At 41.2% G+C, this 9,060-nt stretch overlaps 1 protein-coding gene across 3 annotated transcripts in view; it reads right to left on the reverse strand.

Annotated features, from left to right (window-relative positions):
* The window catches only part of ACSBG2 (acyl-CoA synthetase bubblegum family member 2), a 246,519-nt gene extending 239,110 nt beyond the window's left edge, over positions 1 to 7,409 (reverse strand). Inside the window, exon 1 of one of the 3 annotated variants that reach the window (XM_030218100.1) lies at positions 7,319 to 7,409. The gene's annotated coding sequence lies outside the window, so the exon portion shown is untranslated. The remainder of the gene's footprint in view (positions 1 to 7,318) is intronic. The other 2 variants (XM_030218098.1, XM_030218101.1) reach the window with 2 other exon arrangements.
* Positions 7,410 to 9,060: the final 1,651 nt, after the last annotated feature.

The following is a 9,060-nucleotide window of genomic DNA, read 5'->3' on the forward strand; positions in this document are numbered from 1 at the left end:
TTGGATTTGTCCTCCAGAGAAGGAAAGCAGCTGCAGAAGACATGGGCGAACTTTTGGGACACCTTGCAACCCTCAGCCCGAAGTAGAATAATAAATTAGAGGCTGAACGACTCTGTCAATTTATTCGAGCGAGATGGAGTTCGCTCCTGTGTGTGAGGAAATGGGAGGGGGGGGGGGAAGGGTGAAGGGCAGGACAACAGATAACTCAATATGCTGCATACTATTTGAGAGGAATCTTATATGGAGCACAGTCGGAGATAAGGTTAGATCATACTAAGAGAGCATAAGAGAGGCGATGTCAGGCGAGGGGCTATAAGAAACAAAGCCCTTCGCAGCAGACAATATAGAAAGAAATGTGAAGCCTCAGTCTACAACATTGACTGTGCCGAGGGATCTGAACAGCACAATTAAGGGGGGCGGGAATAGAATCATTCAATTGTTAACTTCTAGTTTAGAACTGAGGGATAGTTGGAATGGGGGGAGGGGGGAGGAGTTTTGGGGTTTATGAAAATGTACGGCGACAGCAACACACAAAATTAGATGTTGGTGGATAATTTAGACATTATGTTTAAGTGTTAACGTAAATGATATGTTTTATGTAGTAGACAGATTCACATAAAGATTAAGGGGATAAAAGCTAAAAGTCCAATGTTCTGATATTGAATAATGTCTTCTCTTTAATCACCAAATGTACCGTTTTCATTCAATGTCAATAAAAATGATTTACACAAAAAGATATTTTACATAGAGAAATAGAACTTAATTAAACAGAATAAAACATTTTAAAATAAGCAGAAATCAGAATTCCTTATAAGACAAAATCTAAATTATCAAGAATATTTAAATCTAAACTATCTCCTTCTAAACAGCATTCAGTCTAATCGTTTAAAGCTGCCTGCGAAACTGTCCAGTATGCCTTGCTCAGAATGGCATCCAGATGTGGTTTATTATGCCTTTGAACTAGCATTAACAATCCATCACTCAAAAAGGGACAAAAAGTTTCATTTCTCTCTGACCTTTCTAACCTCTAGTCTAGCAAAAGCTAGACATTTGAGTAATTAAAACCAGATGGCATTCTACCACTTGCAGGACTGAACCAAACTTAAACAGAATTAACAAATTAATATGATTTCTCTGTCCAGGCTGCCTCAGGAAAACAAACTACAGCTCCCTGACTGCGATCACGGCGAGTCTGCTCATTTGAAGACAAAAGCTGGCTCTGCTCAGTGCACCGGTAGGCAGAAGAAGCGATAAAGTATATTGCTGTCTTAATAGGTATCAAGAGAAAAACGCTACCACAGGAAGCCACAGAACAAGTCTTAAAATGAAACTCACCCCTTGTTGCTTCTGGGAGAAATCTGGTCTGCCTCAAAGTTGCTGGAGGCAAACAAATCCACCCTCTCCTCTCCCAGCCCTGATACTGGGGGAACCAGCATCTCTCCTGAAGCCATCTGGAAGCTGTTCCCCCCACCCCAGACAGCTGTTCTGAGGAAGGAGAAAGGAGAAGGGCTGGAGAGGGCAGAAGCGGGGTGGGGGGGTACCAGGTGTACCTTCTAAAGATAGCACCGCTCTGCCGCACAACCCTAGCTCAACTGGACTGAGACCCAGAACAGGAGCTGCTTACAGATAAAACCAGGAGCTCATGAGAGACTACCCAGCGCCTGCTGGAGAAAAGAGAATAGAGAGTTGCACGGGGACGTAAATCTAACCTGTCGCCGCCTCAAGTAATCTCCTTAATCCCAGCTCCCAGCCCTTGCCATGCCAGTCACCTTGACCCATCCCCCCCAAAGAAAGATAGATTTTAAAAGCAGTAAAAATACTAGTAAAAGTAACAAATCATTTTCTTCCGTACTCTAAGACAGCAGATGTACAGATCAGCACAGGACCCAAAGCAGTACAAAATTCCAAAACAAGTAAAGTCAGAAACAACACAGTTTATACCCAATTGTAAAACCACCCTTAGGATTCACCTTTGGGTTTAAAAAGAAAAGCCATGTGCATGTAAGGACTGGATAAATGAATTAAAATAAAATTCAAAGCAAATGCCCTTAATATGTAATACTTGGTAGCAATAATGAAACAGTGAAGGAGTATTCACACAACAAGCAGCCCGAGGCAACAGATTTATTTTCTACTTAACATAATTAACTTTGTATGAACTTGGAGGCTAATAGTGTGCTGAACTGGACAATGCTGGCACATTTAGACTGATGCTGGAAAACATTTTTGCATGAAGGAAGCCCTTCCCTAATTATTCAATACCTCTCTGAAATAGTAGTAATAAAAAAGTACAGTGCATTTGTATAATCTACCACTGCAATACACAAAACAAAAGGAGCAAGTTCCCACATGTCATCTTTTTCTTTTGATGTAGGCACAGGAAAAAAAAACAAGACTTTAAATGCTCCCAGGTTTGAACCTCATTCATGTTTAATGTGGGATATAAATAAGTAAATAGAAACTCTAAATGTTGAACACATGATTCTCGTAACATGTCTGTTTTAGTGACACTTTACCAGGAGAAAAAAAAATCTCTGCCCGAATATAACAGTGCTAGAGTGTCCCTATAACCAGCCCCTCCAAATGACACACTGATTACAATTTATAACAAATTACTACTCTACCTATGAAAAGTTATTCCTTTATTATACTATTGTGTACATCCATATGCTGCACAAGCCAGCATGTTGAATGCAGCAGCTCATAGGTTTGCTTGCTTTGTTTTGAGTTTATGGCAATGACAGCTGTATGAGGAAGGGGAAACAGAGACGCACCTGAATGGCTTCAACTTTTTATCTTCCCAACTCCACCCACCTCTCTCCAGCCCTGGGTGCCCTCTTGGCACATACCTCAAGGCCCCCTGGTTGTCTAGTGGCTTCTTCAGGGCAGGAAAGATCCCCACTCTCTCCTGACCACTGCTGCTGATCCTCTCGCTGTTTACACTTTTTTTAAATGGCTGCAGAGACTTCCAGTGGCAGCCTCACGAAATTTCCATGGAAATCTTGTGAAGCCACCCCTGGAAGTCTCGGCAGCCATTTTAAAAAAGTGTAAACAGCGAGAGGATCAGCAGCAGTGATCAGGAGTGAGTGGGCATCTTTCCTGCCCACTAGAAGCCCAAAGAAGCCGCTAGACCACCAGGGTACCATGAGGTAGGGCACTGCACTCAGGGGAGGACCCGGATCCATTCCTGCGAACCTGAGATCCCCACAGACCTGAAGGGGATCCCCATGGGAATACTGCTATCCCAGCTCTTGTGCAGCTCTCTAATAGAGAATACTAACTGACCAAGGAGCATTCTATCTCCATCTGCTGATAGCAGACAACACACAAGTCTCTAGATACATTTACTGCTGATGCTAACGAACTGACACTTAATGAGACTTAAAAGGCACTAACCCAAGTTGTCTTGCCCTAATACAGCACTGCCTAAGTCGCTGCTGACAATGTAATGATGAGCTGCTTTACATGTGTTTTGTAGCTTATACTGTGCAAATGCTACACTGAGACTTTCAGTGTGCACAGCGCAACAACCAGTAAAATAACCGCAGCTGAAAAGCTGGGGTTATTTTACTGACCAGAAAACATCAGGTTGCCAAACTGAACCTCATTGCTCCTAGGTCACTGTGTAAAGTATGTAGCATTGTAAATCACTCTGATCTGTCAGGTAAAGCAGTATCCTGTATTATGTTTATAACTTATTGTTTGACTTCTTTTAATTCAATAAAAAAATGCACCTATACAAAATAAATAAAAAACAAAAAGGGGCTGTTCTGGCTCAAATGTTTGCAACAGGATCCCTCCCCAAAGCTGAATGTCGATCTTCCTTCCCCCCCCCCCCCCCCCCCCCCCAGGTTTTTGCAAGTAGGTATTAAATTCTGGAGTTGGGTATACCGGTTATAACTTGAGGGCATTGGGTAAATAAATAGGAGTTTCTCAGCTTATGATTTAAAACAGATTTCTTCTTATGATATAGTGCATAAATCTCCAGATACATCATGCAGACAATTCAGTTACAAATTTTAAAATAACATTAGCTTAATTGTAACTTACTTCCATTTGGAGGAGCAATCAATATTTTCTCCAATTTAAAAAATATATATATTCTGAAAGTGTTTAAAAAATGTAAAGACATTACTTTTAGTGACTTTTGAAGCATCACTGTTCATAAGCAGAAGAATGTTAATTCAGTGATGATCAATTCAGCACACAATCCTTATCTTCCTCCTACCACAGCAGTCACACACTGAGGAAACATATGTCAAGTGTAACCAGATAATTTCAACCAATAGAAAGACTGTGAATCATCCTTTTATCATGTGATCACTCCAGCTGCATTAGCAGGAAGCACAGAGGCTACTAAAGTACATTCAACCATTATTCATCTATGACAAACTCACACTTTTTTTAAGCATGCAGCTCAGAGATCTATGCTGAATATATATATATATATATATATATATATAATATGGTTTCACTAATCCTTTTAAGCATACCACTGGAGAAAACAGATTTAAAAGTGTTTTGCATGTACAGATACAGCATAGCTGCTTTCTCTGGTACAGTTTATGCTGAATTAATACTTTGTTCTCAATGTCTCAGATCTAAATCTTACTAATTATTTACACATTTTGCTGAAGGTAAAATACAGAAAGAATGTAAGAGGAACAGACACTAAACTGAACGTAATTTAAACCCAATGACCTGCATATAGAAAGAACACAATGCCCCTGAAATAACTCATTCACACCTGGTTTAGCAACATTTCAGCATATCAATACTAGGATAAACCATTCTTCACACCAGTTAACTATAACTGAAGACTCCTTGCACCATAGCAGCAGTAATAAAACAGGTCAGACCAAGTAAGACTGAAATCGGAAGACTGGGATCCAAATGGTAGATGAAATTTAATGAGGACAAATGCAAAGTGATGCACATTGGTAAGAATAATCCAAATCACAGTTAGCTGATGCTAGGGTCCACCTTAGGAGTCAGCACCCTAGAAAGATCTAGGAGTTGTTGTTGACAATACGCTGTAATCTTCTGCTCAGTGTGCGGTGAAGGCGGACAAAAAAAGCAAACAGTATGCTAGGAATTATTAGGAAAGGCTTCTCTCTATATCTGCTGCTTAGTTCTTCTCTGTCAGCCTTAATCTTTTTGTAACATCAATTGTACCTTTTAACCTGGAATGGCGCTGCCGTAACAGGTCTCTGTAAGCCACATTGCGCCTGCAAATAGGTGGGAAAATGTGGGATACAAGCGCAATAAATAAAAGTAAATAAGACCAAGAATACTATAATGCCTCTATTATCGCTCCATGATGTGACCTCACCTCGAGTACTACTTTCAATTCTGGTTGCTGTTATCTCAAAAAAGATACAGCGGAAATAGAAAAGATTCAAGAAAAGTGACCAAAATGATAAAGGGGGTGGAACTCATGAGAGGAGAGATGAGGAAAGGCTAAAGAGGTTAGGGCTCTTCAGCTTAGAAAAGAGATGACTGAGGGGAGATATGATTGAAGTCTACAAACTCATCTCTGGAATTCATTGCCAGAAAATGTGGTAAAGGCGGTTAGCTTAGCAGAGTTTTAAAAAGGTTTGGACGGCTTCCTAAAGGAAAAGTCCATACACCATTATTAAATTGGACTTGGGGAAAATCCACTATTTCTGGGATAAGCAGCATAAAATGTTTTGTACTTTTTTGGGGATCTTGCCAGGTACCTGTGACCTGGTTGGTCACTGCTGGAAACAGGATACTGAGCTAGATGGACCACTGGTCTGACCCAGTATAGTTATTCTTATGTTATGTCCTTATGTTAAGAAAATGCAGAGGTACAAAAATAAAAGCTGCACCCTTCAAGCTTTATGCCATTGTCAAAAGGTACAAGCTGACACATTCTGACATGTCAGAATGTATATAGCTCTGGTTTTACTCCATAGGAGTAGGATCCCAGGTATTTATTTTTTTAGATTTTGCTCACACCTTTTTCAGTAGTAGCTCGAGGTGAGTTATATTCAGGTACTGTGGATATTTCTCTGTCCCAGGAGAGCTCACAATCTAAGTTTGTACCTGAGGCAATGGAGAGTTAAGTGACTTGCCTAAGATCACAAGGAGCAGCAGCAGGATTTGAACCGGCCACCTCTGGATTGCAAGACTGGTGCTCTAACCACTAGGCCACTCCTGCAGGGAATAAAAATCAGTGATGATGCAAGAGCTAAAGAAAGGAGAAATACCAACTAGAGTGCTGGGATATACCTGGGCAGAAAGAGAGACGTGATGAGGGGAGAGAGAGAGGTAAACAAGGCCAGCCATACCACTAGGCAAACAAGGCATCTGCCTAGGTCAGTGGAATTTGGGGAGCAATGGCAAAACAGCAGCACAGTATTTAAAAGATGCCATCAGCACAGTGTTACCAGGCCTTTGAGCCCTTGCTCAAACCCAAGACCTGTGCACCCTGCTCCCCTTCCAGAAGGAAGTTTATGTTGGGAAACACTGAGCATGTGCAGATATTCAAGAGCCCTGCACCCCATTCTCTTTTGGTTTAGGATACAGGTAGAGTAGCAGCCTAATAGATAAGGCCAGCTGGAAGGGCTGGGTGTGTGGTTTGCAAAAGACAATATATTAAAATCAGTAAAAATATAAATCTTGGGTTGGCCCTAGAAATAGGGGATGATGCAAAGGAAGATGAAATAATAGTTATAATGAAATGAAAAGAACTAGAAAAAAATAAATGAAATTGGAGAAACAGGGATAAACTGATCAATGAAAGACAGGGACAGCCCTATCAAACCTCTAGGGATTCAGGGAAAATAAAAGAGAAAACGAATAAAGAGAGGGTTTAAAAAAACAACCCTTTCATATGTTTACCATTTCTTATTACACACTTCCCCCCCCCCACACACAAAAAATCATTACTCACACACCCGTATAGTAAAATATAAAATGCAGCATCTATTTCTCAGGCTCAAACTATGAATTAAAAACACTACAATATGCAGTCTCCGTCGCCCCTATCTAAATACTACTACTAAATCGTAATAACCCACCAATACTAGGCTATATAATTTTCTCCTATACTCATCCGGCGTTTTACATTCCGGTTTCAGGATGCGGCACAAAGCTTTTATCGTCCTTTGTCATCCAAGAACAACACCGTTATTTTTTCATTAATTAGTTATTTTCGTAAACAAGCAACGGCTTGAGAAAAAAAACCTAAATTAGAATACGAACACATCCCTTTGTAATATAGCCTTGAGTTCAAGTCGTATAACAGAATAATCCAGAACTATAATGAAGCGTGAGAGTTTATACACTTTACCTTCCTAACGGGAAACTCAGACACCGCCTTTGTAGCGGACGGGACAATGAGGGTGTGGCTGGGCTGCAAGAACGGGCTCGTGCAAACTGAACAGGTGTCGCATTAACTGGCGCCGGCACAAGGAAGGAAGGGGCGGCACCTCAATCACACAACGTAGGCTCTCTGCGGAATATTCCAAAATCCGCTCGCCTTTCCGCTGTACCCAATCAAAAAGACAATAAAGTGAACACACCATCGTAGCCACGCCCTTTCTCCTCTATTTCCCCCCTCCCCGCACCAGCTCAAGGCAACCTCCGGTTATTGACCCCGGACGTGGATATTTGCAGTTATTCTCTATTCATAAGAACTACTACTACTACTACTACAAATCATTTCTATAGCGCTACCAGTCGTACGCAGCGTTTTGAACGCAAGAGCATCGCCATACTAGGACAGACCCGAAGGTCCATCAAGCCTGATATTCCGTTTCCAACAGTGGCTAATCCAGGACCAAGTACCTGGCAAGATCCCAATGTAAAACAGATTTTATGCTGCTCATCCTCTGGCAACGAATTCCAGAGTTTAATTACATGCTGAGTAAAGAAATATTCTCTGAGGACAAGCAGGCTCTCTTATTTTTATGTGTGGGTCAGGACCGGTCTTAGCAAGTGCTGGGCCCTATGCAGACCAATTTGATGGGGCCCCACCCTAGCCCTGCCCCCACCTAGCTCCACCCTCACCCTACCTCCAGGGCCGCCTACCCCTCCCTCCGAGCTCCCGGGCTGCTCCCTCTGAGCTCCAAGGCCCCCAGCTCCAGGGTTTCCCCCCCTAGGGCTCCCAGCTCCAAGGCCCCCCTCCCTCCCGGTCATTTTTTAACACCCCCTCCAAAATCCAGTACTAGGTATGCCGAGAATACAAAACACTCAGGACCTATTGAGCAATTCTACCATACCATAAGCAGTCATTTCTACTAGTCACACAAGGAAAAGGAAAGCATCTTAAACACTACAGTGAGCACTAGAACATCAATTCACCTATTGTAAAATAAAACCAGACAGAATAGTACAGATCGTCGATCCTGCACAGTCAATGCCAACTGAAAGCCATGTCTTTTTCACAAACACAGATACACCCTAATCCACTATAGAATAAGTAGTAATATTTAAACTTTCTATTTAGACAAAAATTAAACAACCCCCAAGATGCCAGACTCTGCATACAATTCAACACCACAGAAACAGAAAATGACCCCTAGTACTGTGCAAAATATAAAGACAGCAGATGTAAATTTGAAAAAACTAACAAATACCAATCACCACTTTACAAATTAACAAATAGAAATAAAACAAATACAGAAAATAAAATAATACCATTTTATTGGACTAATACATTTGGTTTCCAGAGGCCAAAATCTCCTTCCTCAGGTCAATACAGTATAGTACTGTTACAGTATCCTATCCTGACCTGAGGAAGGGGGTTTTCTTCTCTGAAAGTTAAGTCGAAATGTATTAAAATTAGTCCAATAAAAAGATTACCTTATTTACATGTTCTATTTATAAACATTTATTAACACAGCTACAATACTATATCCTAAAGCAAAAAAATAAAAAAATATATTTTATTTACAGTTTGTTGTCTCTGGTTTCTGCTTTCCTCATCTTCTTTTCACTGTCTTCCTTCCATCCAGCATCTGTCATCCAGTGTCTGCCCTCTCTGCTGTTCCCTCCATCCAATGTCTGCCCTCTCCCTGCTCCTTCCATCCA

Source organism: Microcaecilia unicolor, chromosome 11 (genome assembly GCF_901765095.1).
Source record: "Microcaecilia unicolor chromosome 11, aMicUni1.1, whole genome shotgun sequence".
Classification (NCBI taxonomy): domain Eukaryota; kingdom Metazoa; phylum Chordata; class Amphibia; order Gymnophiona; family Siphonopidae; genus Microcaecilia; species Microcaecilia unicolor.